The sequence below is a fragment of the Geospiza fortis genome, unplaced genomic scaffold, assembly GCF_000277835.1.
Source record: "Geospiza fortis unplaced genomic scaffold, GeoFor_1.0 scaffold425, whole genome shotgun sequence".
Taxonomy (NCBI): Eukaryota; Metazoa; Chordata; class Aves; order Passeriformes; family Thraupidae; genus Geospiza; species Geospiza fortis.
In genome coordinates, this window is record NW_005054387.1 from 1,999,455 (window position 1) to 2,009,669 (window position 10,215).

The following is a 10,215-nucleotide window of genomic DNA, read 5'->3' on the forward strand; positions in this document are numbered from 1 at the left end:
GAATGAAGAGAATCTGGCATTTGTGCACGGATGTATGGCTCAGGCAGGCGGGGCGGAGCGCTGCCTTTAATCAGACTTTCCACAGAGCAGGGGCAGTGGGAGTGGCCAGGGGCACCGAGCGATGGGCGTTATCTGCTGCCCATCCACAAATTCCTCTCCTCCGACTTCGCATTTCAAGCCTGACCTCCTTTCCTTCTTCCACTACCCCTAGAGCTGGAGGGGAAGGGCCATCCAGGACAGGAATCTGAGAGCCCCTCACGTTCTCAGAATTGCTGGGGTGTGTGAGAGGCAGCACACACTTGTCTGGTGAGCTGACAAATTCCACAACAGCTGATGGCTCCCAGGAGTAGCTGCATGCAGGTACCTGCAGGGCTGAACCCCACTATTCCAAAATTCGCTTTTCCAAGTGCTAACCCACTCCAGCTCACAGCTGGTTGTGAAGCCTCTTCACCCCCAGTGCATCAAAAAGGAGCAAAACTCCAAAACATTTTAATCCAGCTGCCTACTACAGCATCGAGAATTCCAGTGCAAACCACTTTGGGTTGTTTTCTACCCTCACAACGAGCCTACAGTCCACTACATCACACAGAGCTCCAATTCCATCTAGAAATAACCTCTTGAGGTCTCTGTTGCAGGATGGCATTCTTAAATTTTGTTTCCTTGTGTGCCACTGTTGGTGGTGACAGCAACAAATTGCAGGAACCTGCACGTATGCCCGGAGTGGGCACAGAGCCACATCCGACCTCTGGCATGGAAGGTTTTGGCAGCAGAATTAATTCCTTCTCCCCTCCCCTTTCTGCCTGTGTCTCTCATGGCATGCTCAGACACCACAACAGAGTAACCTTGTTCTACTACCCACCACAAGTGCCTTGTCAGAGTCCCACAGGGCACAAAGGTTCTTTGGATCTTTACACCTGGTGAAAAGCAGGGCAAAAGTGGGAATCTCTGCATCCTCACCTGGGTAAGGCCTTCCCCATCCTCACCCTCAGTGCACTGGCTCTCCCAAACTCCATCCATGGAAAAAAAAACGCTCTGGGAAGGGGAGGGAGCAAAATATTCCAGACACCAGTGCCCAACTAGACCCCTGTGCCTTGGGCTCTTCCCCTGTTTTGGATGCCAGCCACTCTAAGGATGCTTTGGCAAGAGGCAGAACAGAGAGCAGCTTTTCCTGTCTCTGTGTCCAAGTGTGTGCAGCCTGGAAGGATTTATCAGTGCCTCTCTCTCCCTGATCTCCTAGCACATTACAGGGCACCAGCAGTGCAGGACTCAGGGGCAGGTGCTCCTGCACTGCTCAGGAGCTGGGGCTGTGGGAGCTTGGGAATGCTCATTATGGGCAGTGGAGTGGAGATTGCCTGTTCTGTTTGTAAACCTTGATAAAGCCAACATTTAGAAAGCAACTAATTACCATTTATGTCCCAAACAGCTGGCCTAGCTCCACATCCACATGCTGGGAGGTTTTGGTGCCAATCAGCCCACACATCAGAGCACAAAAGTGCCCCAGTGTGACTGCAGAACCTTCTAGCAAACAAACTAAACTTCTCACTAGCACTGACTTCAAGGATCACAACACAGCAGTGTAAGAATAGAACAGCCACACAAGCCATCATCCCCACATCATTACACTACAGACACTTGTCCAAGGTGAAAAGGGCACAGAAAATGTCCTCTGAGGTGCCAGAGGGCAGTCCCAGGGTGCTGTCAGCTGGCCTGGCCAGCTGATGTTACTGTGACACCTCTGTCCCAGCTCTGCCTGTCCTGGCCCTCTCCCCCTCTGGACTAAGATCCATTCAGCTCTGAGCAGACAGTTCAGGGAACTGAACAAACAGAAAATGTTGTTTTTGTCATCGCTGCTCTCCCAGCTTTGTTTCAAAGGGTTAATCAAAGGGTCAAATGGATGCATGGACAAGGCAGGGAGTGGAGGACTACAGTGAAACCAATTTAAATTGGTTCAGTGAAAGGTGGAACAAGATGATCTTTAAGTCCCTTCCAACCCAGACCATTCTGTGATTCTAAACAGAACTGATATCAGGATAAGCTTATCTTAGATACAAAAAAAAGAGCATTTCATGGAAGTGACATGGATGAAGCTCCAAGACTCCCTGGTTGCTTGTTCATCCCCTCCCCTGTGCACGCCCTCATGCCTTGAGCACTGAAATCCTGGAGAAGTGACACAAGGACAGTATCACCCCTAGCAGCCCTGGGGACAAGGCCAGGAATGCAACCAGGGTTGAAGCCTGTTAGCTGCAGTGCTCCAGGAGCAGGGAGCAGCACCATAAATCACCTAACCTGACACGTGGGGATCTTGTCCCAGCACTGCTCTGCTACTCCCAAAAATTGCAAAAACTGACACTTTTTGGCCTTAGAAATGAGAGCTGATGCTGGTGGGGTTTGGTTGCACATTGGAGAGGAGCAGCTCACTCCACACACTCATCACTGAGCCATTTATTGACCCAAATGAACCTCCCCATCCCCTATCAATCCAGAAATGTCAATCCAGCCCACACTAAACACTGATTGATTTTCTACTCTAACGAGCACCGTGTCACATTTGTGTTAACTACTCATCAGTTCAGATAAGTGGTTTGCAATTAAGATAATTTGAGACCAGTACAAGTGTGGCCTGAAAAGCACTTTCAAGAGTTCAGCACAGAGAAATTCACAGCCAGGTACCAAGCTACACCAGAATTTACCTTTCCAAACCAAAATATTTTGTCACAACCTAATTTTTCCTAAGAAGGCAATAACTGGCTCGTACAAATATTTCTTCCCAGATGTGAACACTCACCCTGCAGCAACACTGATTTCTGATTTCCTTCCTCTCAGGTGACACCACAGTCCTTTCACAGGTGTTCCCTTATTCTGATGGCAGGCAGGCAGCATTCCAGCAAAGCTGCACTCAGGGACAAACAGCCAACTTGACTGAAGCCTCCAGAGAAAAATAAACAGTTACAGGAGAGCAGCTTTGAGTTCCATGGCCGTGAGCCTGGACATAGCTCACATTCTCATCCTACACAGAGCCACTCTGTGGAATTTTCCTCCCAGTGCAAGTGGTTTGGACACCAGCAGCTGCCAGTTCAACACATTCAGGTTACAGTTGGAACTCCCCTGTCCCCACCTAGATCCGGAAACTTCAGAGCAGACGCTTGGCAACCACCCAGGTTTCAGTTTGAAGAGACACAGAGATCAAACAGCCTCCTGCACAACACAAGGGTTTTTTTGCATAGAGAACACCACATCTCTTGCAACATTTCCTCTTCACATGGAGCCCTCATGACCAGTGTGCCAGAGCAGCAGGGAAGTCCTCAGCCCCTCCCAGCACTCACTACCTGCCAGGCTGCCAGCACCAGCCATGCCCTGCTTTTCTCTCCAGGAAGTGCAGCTCATCTCTTTTTTTTACTCTTCTTTCCTTTCTGCTTCTTCCTTGTATCAAGCCACAAATACCACAAATCAGATTCGTTTATATTTTAACCGAATAACATCTGAAAGCTTTAACTTAATATGTAAATGGCTCATAACCATCAGGCCTTGCATTCTTTAATTATATCAGGCAAAGAAAAAAGACACTCTGCTTCTTCATTATGTTATTTTTCTTAAAAGTTCTAAGGGACTTTAACACACCTGGTTTGGAAATACCTCTTGCATAAATTATCCCAAATTCCTCCTAGCTTTCTCAAATCCCTGCAAAAGCAGTCAGTGCTGTTTCTTCTGTGGGTTTAGGGGACACCTCTTTGGTGATCCTAAAGGACAATATTTTAAGGTATTGAACAGGCAGCACTACAGATCACCTGCACTACTTTTACAGTCAAGACTCAAACAATTCCAGCTTTCTGCTGGAAACCAAATTTTTAAGTGCTGAAACTAAGCTCCAACTGAAGCAATACAAGAGCCAAGTTATTCCATGAAGCTGAGCTTTAACTTTCCTCAGCTGAATAGTCTGAGAGTCCCCTTCTTCAGGAGGATGTGGAGGCCAACAGAGCAAAATGAGATTGATCAGATCTCTGATATGGGCTCATTTTGGCCTCACCACCTTTTGTGCCTCCCACACATCTTTATTTCCATCTAACTTTTCCAGCCTCCACTTTTTGGCCTCTACTTTCCTCGCTGACCTCCCCCACCATTTTGGCTTCCCACTCTTTTTCAGTTTATGCTTTTTCTATTGGTCTCCCACCCTTTCTCAGCCTCCACTTTTCCTTCTGGGTTTTCAGCCTCTGGTTTTCTCTCAGACCAGCACAGAATATTCAAACCCCCTCAAGGTTATGAATTTATAAACTCCCTTTCCAAACAACCACGTTTATCTTGATATGTCCATCCACACTTTTTCTACAGCCCAGCTGACCAGAAATAACCCGTGTCCATCCTGACACCTCGCAGTCAGAACAACTTGGGTTCATGCTCAAGGAAACCTGGTGGTTCTCTCAGTAATTCCAAGCCTGCTAGGATTGTCACAGCACTGTACAGTTGTTTAAATGGATTTATAAAGTAAAACATGAGAATTTCTGGGATGGTAAAAGTTGATGCTCGAAGCTTTGCTGATAGCTCCATAAACTGCTGTTCCCAGGTGCTATCCATCAGATTCCTGGACAGAAGTTCAGCAAAATTAAATATAATCTGCATTCCCAGAGTGCTATGGTTGGGCACACACAAAAACACACTCTGTACTTTTCTGCAGAACTTGCTTTTGATTCCCCTCACCCACTTAATAAGAGCAAACAAATCCATGCACAAATAAAATTAGGATTTTGCAAGTCACATATTTTGTATTTGCCTTCATTATGAGACAAAGATTTTCCTTTCTGTTTTCCAATAAAATTGCATCCAAAAAACCCTTGTAATTTTGGGAAAAATAGTAAATAAACTTTTTGAATACACTATTTAAAATGAAGCACTTGGTTTACTTGAGAAATGTGAGGGGTGCTCTGCTGGTTGTTACACTTGCTTGTTTATTCAGAACCCCAAAACCAACCAGGGACACAAACCCTGACTGTTGTTCAAACCTTTTCAGGTGTAATGGGTGGGGAGGGAAGTTTCCTGTAACATCTGTGAGAAATCCCATGCTAACACAAAACAGCAGATAATGAGTCAGGAAAAGGCAGAAAAGCTCACAACTGAACTCCAGTGCTCACTCAAAGGAGGCAAAAGAAACATCTGTTTTTCTGTCTGAGTTCCAGTTCTGTCAGAGAGAGAATTCCTGGCTTCCTGGTGCAAAGGTGTGGCTTTCCCTCCCAAGAAGAACAAGAGGCAATTTCAAACAGACTCCAAAACTCCTAAGAGTGGAGGACAACCTGTTATTTAAAATAACAAGATGTGTGGACACAGAACAAGGCTTCCTGGTCTCTAATTTGGAAAGTTCAATAAAACTTTAGAAAAGCCCAACACTAATTTGTGCAATAATCTTCCCTGTCTCCAAACCACGCCATTGGACTCACCAGCTTTTACTGCAGATCAAAACCTGAGCTGCAGCAGCATTTGTAATGCAGTGCTGTGTGGCGTTGCAAATATGCATTGGGTTTTGTTTTTTCCAAAATGTTGGTTATAGTGTGCAGCCTTGTAAAGCACAGAACTGCATATTTTGGTTATTAAACTTCACAAACAAGTCTGGCTGTTGAAAGTCATTTCCCTGAGTAAACAATGACTCAGTGTGGGCTGTATAATGTACAAGTTATTAGTTACTGTTAGTGAGTTTAAAAAAACTCAACTCTATACAAAGGCCTGCTTCAGAATGGAAAATAGTTTTCCTCCTACTTCCATAGTCCCAGTTATATTGTTTCAGTGGAATTTAATTTTCTAAAAAGCTAAACAGATCACTATCTCTTCATTATATAATTGGACATTGACTTAACTGGACCCTTCAGCCATGAACAATATGTGCAGTGTGAAAGCTGAGTTTACCTTTTTTTCTATTCTCAGTTTGTCATTATAATGCTGAAGTAAAGCTGATTCTTTCCTGGATAGGAATAGCCCATCTAGACCAGGCATCAGGTGACAATGAAAACAGACATAAAGACAGCCATAAAATATTGAGGATATGGTAATGAAGAAAAATGCAATTGCAAGCTCAATAAAATCCTCTGACAAACACTGCTCCCTAGTTGAATTACAGCTCCTTCCATAATCCCCCTCTTCATTAGCAAAATGGCCAAATACACCTGGTGATTGTCAGCTGGCAGAAGGCACCAGGACCACTCTGCCTAATGAAACTCAGCTGCTGAGGCACCAAGGCTTCCCTGCAGCCTCCAACCCCCTCCAAAGGCTGTTGTCCTGTTCCAGTGTGCCCTGTCCCAGGGTAGGAGCACATCTCTGTGTTACCTTCTGTAAGGGGGAAATCTCTGGTCAGGCACCAGAATGCTAAAAAGAAATACAGAGTCAGATCACAGAATATCCTGGGCTGGAGGGACCCACAAGGATCAACTCCTGGCCCTGCACAGACACCCCAACAAGCCCACCCTGGGCATCCCTGGCAGTGTTGTCCAAACTCTCCTGGAGCTCTGGCAGCCTTGGGGCTGTGCCCATTCCCTGGGGAGCCTGGGCAGTGCCCAGCACCCTCTGGGGGAAGAACTTTTCTCTAAAATCCAACCTAAACCTGCCCTGGCACAGCTCCAGCTGTTCCCTCCTCCTGTCACAGGGCAGAGGTTGGTGCTGCCCCTCATGAGGAAGCTGCAGCCCCCAGTGAGGTCTGACCTCAGCCTCCTCTTCTTCAGGCTGAACAAACCAAGTGACCTCAGCTGCTCTTTACAGGACTTCCCCTCTAGACCTTTCATCATCTTTACAGCAAACTCTGTGGTGAAATTTTACTAGGAAAGTGCCTTCAAAAGAAATTACCAAAATAAATGTCAAGGCACAGCTCTAGCTTGCAGAGCCCAGCCTGCAGGCTGAGTGCCATCACAGCTGTGTCACAGAGCACTTTTTAGTCATTCATGGACTCTCCATTTCCTGGCAAATATCACAACACATTTTGACACGACATTCTTCAGCACCAACAATGACACTGCCCATTCAGTGACAGAGCTTTCAGAGACTGCAGCCTGCTGTACCTCCCAGCCCTGGGACCTCACTGCTCAGAGGGCAAACGCTCCAAAGGTACTGCCAAAATGTCAAATTCTACATCCAGTTATTATCAGCTGCTGAGCTGAATCACAGGAAGGGTGGTGGCCAGGCTGGCCCAAGGTCACTGTACTGGTTAAAGGGCTGAGAGTGTCCCAGGAAAGCTGGACATTGGCACCTGACCAAATGCTTTCCTAAAGAAAAAAAAGCTGCCAGGGAGAGCTATCCATGCATGCATGAATGCCACAGGAGTTCTAAATACTAACCTTTACTGCCTTCCAGCCTTAAACAGGAATTTAATACAGAAGAGACTACACTGGAGTTATATAGCAACAGAAAAGGTACTGGCCCTGCTGCTCCTTGCTGTATTTAAATGTTTAAATATTTAAATAAGGCAGGGCAGGGCTGTAAGGAACACCTCCACCCCCACAGAACATGACTCAGTTGCAACAAATTACTTGAGATTTGTCCACTCCAAACCTTCTGCCATAACAAGCCTTGTTAGCCTTTCACATTGACTTGTGCTGCCTGCTAACATCTTTATTAATGTTTTCTAGAAAGAGCTGACCACCCACCCCACTAATACATCAACATGAAAAATGCAGAGGAGGGCACCAAATACAGAGCAGGATATTTTCCAGCAGAGAGATCCCTGAATCCAGGCACAGAGAGGCACAGCACAAGTGGTTCCCTCCAGGCAGAAAAAGAACTGTGCTACAATCTCAGAGGAACACAAGGCGTGCAAACCTCACCCTCTAGAGCTGACAGCAAGGTTGGATGGATGGTTTCTGGAGAAGCCAGGGATAGCAATCCTAGGCCAACCACATCACTCAGGAGCTGGTTGCACAGCAGTAAAGCAGCGTTTAACGCAGGAAAAGCCCTGACAGGAGACACACACGTGCCACAATTGCAATCACTTCATGCCAGCACAAAGGGCACACCTGACCCCAGCCTTCCCTGCCTCTGTGCAGATGTTGCTTTACTCACACGGAGAGCTGGGCTGGGGAGCTGCTCCTCACAAATCCCCTGTTTGTTTGGCTGCTCAGTTCTGATTTGAATCAGTTCTCAGCAGTTAACCACCTCTGGCTGCCACTGCCAGAGGTAACCCAAAGCACAACACAGATGGTTTTCCCCACCACACAAATCTGCCTTTCTAAATGGTTCTTTAGCCTGTGTGAAAGAACAAGTGATTGAGTTACACCTCTTACAAAGGGCTGCGGCACAGACCAGCCCCGGGGAAATCTGCTGTACTTTGAGTTCCCTCCACCTCCTTTTCTGCAGCACCTGTAACACTCCAGCTTCTCCCAAACACACACTTGTCCTCCAGAAGGCACTGCTGGTTAACTGAGAATAGTGCTCACTCATCAGCCCTTTGAACTGAGAGGCAAAGTGCTGCAGCCCAGTGCTCCTCAATATTTTCCATGCTGGAAGCATTCACAGCTGCCAGGTAAGACAAGGGAAGGGGCACTGGGAGCTGGGTTTTATACACTGCCCTGGGACTGTGGCAGCTGCTGCAGTTTGTTTTTCCTGCACTTGGAGCAGACTGTTCCTTTGGGCAGGGGTAGAGGAATTTGTCCTGTTCCTAGAAAGCATGTGGTTCCTAATGCAGTAATAAGCAACATGACACTACAAAGAGAAAAATCCCAAATATCTGAACAAGACTAAGACTATCCTAGCTTTGCATAAAGGCACCATAGAGTTTGAGCTTATGCATAAAAAACCCACTATGTTTAATGTTATAAGCATTCTTAGCCCCCAGTTTCTTACTGGCCTTCCTCCAGTGGGGTTAGAGCAAATAAAAAAATAAAAATGGCTTGACTTATTTTGTCAGGATCTATGTAAGCTCTCTTACAGTTGTTATAAATCCTGAAGATGTGCTGTAAATCACAAGTTTCTTCACTATTAATTATGCAGGAGAGAACAGAAATTACACACTGTGGATACTGACTCACATGGGATCTCTCACTCCTTAGTGTGTTATGATTCACACCTTTTTTTTTCTTCTCTTTAAAAATAAATCTATCCTTTATACCACGATAAATTAGAACATGTGTTCAGTGTAGCACTCCATTGGTCCCTGCCAGACCAGAACACAAAATTCATTTACACAGCCCCTCCCTAGAACACAGGATTATATCCACTATCAAAACTAAAACCCCTGAAGTGTTATGACAGCGGTTGCCATATCAGGGCCTACTGTGAAAATTAAGAACTCATCAGTTCCATAAGCCTTAGGCAGTTTCTAAAAGTTTTGAAAAGGTGCTGACAACTGGCAATTGTATATTGCTCCAAAAGGGGATGAAAGAAAAATGCCTTTCTTCCCAAGTTCTCTAAGATGTGGTTCTGTTTTCATGGCTTGTCCCACCGACCAAGCAAATTTTCTCATTTGTCACTTTTAAGCAGCTGCCATCCACAAGTAGTTCTGGAGGAGCCTTCCCCCCCGCCCCCCCCAGCAACTGTCAGAGAGAGATTAAATACCAGAATAATCTCTGTATTGTATCTCAGAACCACTTTTCCTCTGCAATCCTCCCAACGACAAGAATGCAGCTCAAGCCAGCTTACTTGGAAAATTCAAGTTACTAGAATGAGTTGCTCATTCAGGCAGAGTCAGATTCCTCCCATGAGTCACTGTCACTTAAAACAATTAACTCCAGGTATATTAGAACTGGGGAAAACCAGCATGGAAAGCAACACTAGAGATAGGAACTCCTGAGCCTCAGTGGGGACACAGACCTGTGGTCTAAATTGGAGAAGTTAAGGAGTTTGACCATCTCCACATGCGAGAGAGGTCTAAATAGAGAGGACACTTCTCTATGAAGCGCTTTGAGGCACCTGTGCAAGCACTGGCAAAGGAAGAATTCCTCCAGTGTGAACAGTCAGCGCTATGCACAGCAGGGTGGATCACACCCAGCAGCGCTCGGAGCTGTAACGCAAGTTCGGGATGTACGGGAACCGTGTCTTGACAAGGGCAAGCCGAGCCGCACGGAGCCCCGGCCGTGCCACGGCCACGTCTGAGCCCCGCCCTGCCCGGCCCCGGCTCCGCTGGGGCTCCCCGAGGGCAGCACTCGGCCCGTGCCGGCCAGGGATGCGCGCACGGAAGCGTTACCGGAGAGCAGCCACCGACAGCCCGGGAACCGGGCAGCGAGCGACTGCTGCGGGCAGCCGGCGCCACGC